Source organism: Choloepus didactylus, chromosome 4 (genome assembly GCF_015220235.1).
Source record: "Choloepus didactylus isolate mChoDid1 chromosome 4, mChoDid1.pri, whole genome shotgun sequence".
NCBI classification, from domain to species: domain Eukaryota; kingdom Metazoa; phylum Chordata; class Mammalia; order Pilosa; family Megalonychidae; genus Choloepus; species Choloepus didactylus.
Genome location: NC_051310.1, coordinates 177,155,495 through 177,159,410, shown reverse-complemented (window position 1 = coordinate 177,159,410; position 3,916 = coordinate 177,155,495). Strand labels below are relative to the sequence as shown.

General features: G+C 35.5%; 1 pseudogene; it reads left to right on the top strand.

Annotated features, from left to right (window-relative positions):
- The first annotated feature begins 631 nt into the window (after positions 1-631).
- On the top strand, positions 632-2,312 carry LOC119530790 (annotated as a pseudogene).
- The last annotated feature ends 1,604 nt before the right edge of the window (positions 2,313-3,916 follow it).

Genomic DNA, 3,916 nt, shown 5'->3' with positions numbered 1-3,916 from the left:
AGTTCTAGACTTCACAAACACAGTGTTCAAGACATTTTGGAAAAATAAATAAATCTTATTCTTAAAAAGTTATTAATTCATAAATTAAAGAGATAACTTACCAACAAATTCTAACTATGCTACTGTTATAATAGAAAGGATAAAGATAATATAAAATCTTTTATCAATTTAAATGATTTTAATATTTTTCTTCATATATAAATAAAATTGATTCTTTGTGAAAATTACTGTGAAGAGAAGGAAACAATATTTAATTTGTTTAAAATCAAAATATTGATTTTAAATAAATATTTCAAATAATATTTTAGTGCACTAAATATTTTATAAAAGTAAAACCAGTTCCCTTTGGAAAATATACAGAAACAGAAATTAAATTAAAAAAAAATTCTTATCCAATCTCTCATAGATAATCATAGTTATCCTTTTCTGTACTGTATTTTGTTGGAGATAAATCTGATGTTTAATTACAATCAAAATGTTATGCCAGTGTCCTGGATATCACCAACTCTCTATCTAATTCTCTCTTACTTTTTAACATGATTTTTTCTTTTTAATTTACCATGAATCAATAAAAAGTACTGAGTTCCGGAAGGAGAACGCGGTGGTGAGGTCTTCGTTTTCGGCTCCTGATATGCATCGACAGAATTTTCGACCCCCGACTCCTCCTTATCCCGGCCCCGGTGTAGGAGGTTGGGGTAGCGGGAGCAGCTTCCGGGGTACCCCGGGAGGGGGCGGGACGGGTACGGGAGGCCGCATCACACGCCGTCGTACGGGCCCGGTCTAGGCCCTACGGGAGCAGCCACTCTCCGCGACACGGCGGCAGCTTCCCGGGGGGCCGGTTCGGGTCCCTGTCCCCTGGCGGCTACCCTGGCTCCTACTCCAGGTCCCCCGCGGGGTCCCAGCAGCAATTCAGCTACTCCCCAGGGCAGCAGCAGACCCACCCCCAGGTAATAATAGCCAACGTTTGCCGAGCTCTTACTGTATGGCAGGCAAGGTACTGATCATTCCTTTATGTGGATTATTTTGTTGAATCTTCTATGAGGTGAGGGACTATTGTTCGCCCCACTTTGCAGATGAGTGAACTGAGGCTTGGAGAAGTTAAATAACTGAAGATTTCCCTACAGAAGTGGGATATTCAGGTTTGTAACCCGTACTTTCTGACTCCAGAGCCCTCATGCGTTTAACCAGTACACTACCACTCACACGGGGATTTCCATGATTCTCCATTTCTTCTCTTTTGCTCGAGGTCTTGCCGCTTTGTTTCTTTATTCTGAGCCCCCAAGCTGGGGGCAGGAGGAGGGGTGGGGGAGTGAATGAATCCCAGGCTGGCACTTATGTAGGTGATAGTTACGTGTCACATTCCTACTGCAGTTCCTTTTTTTTTTCCTTTTGTGTTTTCCAATTACATTGGTTTCTGCTCTCAAAGTCCTCTCGGGAAGATAGGTAGTAATGGAAGTGTCCTGTACCTTTCAGAGTGGATACAGGAGACAGTATTTGTGGTGTGTCTAGGTATTCCTGTGGTTCACAATTTGCATGTACCGGTGGTTTTCCAACTTGGTGTATGCTATACCGATCCCTACCCTCTGACCCTGGAGATAAGAGAAAAAGAAAAGAAAAGAAAAAAAAAAATAAATGAAATGGAAAGGTTCTAAAAGCTTTGAAGCTGTTGGGTAAAAAAAAAGTTTTTCGTTTTCCTCCAGAAAGACAAATGGATATTTTGAGGAATAATTGAAATACAATTTATTTCATCACCACTTGATAATTCTGTGAAGTTACTGCATTAGAAACACAAAAATATTTGAGATGTCAGTGGGTGTGGAATTATTAATAAATGAGCATACCAAATTGGTTTAGATAAAAAACACCACCAGATTAAAGGTAGGTGGTCTTTGCAATCGAACATATTTGGTTTCAGGCCACAACTTGTAAGGCAGTGGGATCCCCTTGAATCATTAGCTTTTAAAGAAAAACCAAGTATCTCAACCAAGTATCTCTACTAAATGTTTTTTTTTTAACTGATGGTTTTTTTCCTAAAGGGTTCTCCAAGGACATCTACACCATTTGGATCAGGGCGTGGTAGAGAAAAAGGAATGTCTAATGAGGTGGAAAGTTATTTTAAGCCTTCAATGCTTGAAGACCCTTGGGCTGGCCTAGAACCAGTATCTGTAGTGGATATAAGCCAACAGTACAGCAATACTCAAACTTTCACAGGCAAAAAAGGAAGATACTTTTGTTAACATTTCTGAAATTCAACTGGAAGCTTCATGTGTCAGGAACATCTTGGACAAACTCTTGTGTAATTAGGTTGAACCCTTAGAGGATTACTGATTGGATTATTAGTAGGATCTTCTTGGTATTTTTCATTATATTAAGTATTGTTGGTACTAGAGAAGACATGGTAGGATAATTTGCAATATTTGGCTCTCTGGAAGTGCCTACCGCATTTTGGAAGATTTATAGTTTCCATATATAATGGACATTGGTCTTTTAATGTTTTTCTAACATTTAAAATAAAACATTTTGTCTTTCTAGCTATATTGTGGTTTTGTCATATGCTAAAGAAATAGAGTTATTAAAGTAATGCTTTGTAAGTATTTAGTTAGAGTTCATAGGTAAATTGTCTTTTGGAAACTACTTTTGAAAATAAAATAGATAAACCATTAAAAAAATAAATAAATAAATAAAAAGTACTTTATTGTAGCTAAAATAACATTACCTAATGTGATTACATCTTCTTTTAATCTAATGTACAGTCTATATTCAAATCCCCCTCATTGTTCAAAAAATGGCCTTCATAATACATTTGTCTAAACCATAGTGTAATAGAGGAAAAGTATTTGCCTAAGGTTTATTTCTCTTATATTTGCTTTAATCTAAATTACTCCTCCTTTTCATGATTCTGATTTATCCTACAGAATGTCTTAATATCAAGATTTTTTCTTTGTCTGTTTGCTTCCTTATCTGGTTTGTTTTTATATCTCATGTATTTTCTGCCGAGTAAGTTTAGCTCTAAAGGCTTGAATTAAAACATTTTGGCAAGAGTACATTACAAATGATGATATATAAATGCATAATATCTGTTTTTCCTACCATTCACGATGATAAATTTTACAATCAACTAGACTTAGGTGGTGGCACTTGGTTCCTTTTCTGTTTATTTCCTCCCTTACAACTTGATTGTAATCTGTATGACATTGATATCATCAGATGTCCAGTGCCCAATTCACTCAGTGGTTTTAAAATAAATTGATAGCCTTTGCCTCAACAAAAAATTTTATTAGGGGTTATGAAATGCTAATACCCAAATTTTATCACTCCTTCTATATTAATTAACTGGCTCTCCTCTGGAATGTAGAGCTTTCCCTCAGCTACTGAGGTTGTTTGGTTGACCCAGAAATACAATTCCTGCAGGAAAGACAAGTTAAAGTTAAAGATTTAAATATGTTACCGAAATTATGAAATATTAAAGTGGAGAGTAAGTTTTTAGTCACCTCAAGTATTAAAAATTAATTTGTATGAATTTCTATTCTTTTAAATATTCATTGATTTGGATGCTCAAATTTTCAGGTTTGCAAGTAGGAGCCTTTTCAGGATGGATTCTTTGTTATTTTGACATGATTCTAATTAATACTTAAAATCTTCTTTATCTTCTACCACCAGATATCCTAACTCACCTTCTATCCTCCCTGTCCCTAAACTGGAATTGTTATTTTTCCAAAAACATTGGCTCTTTTTATTGGGGAAATGTGTTAGTGTCAAAACCGGAACACTAAGAGTGTTCATTCCTATTTGTTTATATCATCCCTAGGCCAATTCAGTGGTCAGAACTAGAAAATATTGTTTTCAAATGATGTTTATATTTATAATTCAATTTATCATTGAAGTAGTTTTATATAATTTATTCAATTTCATATTT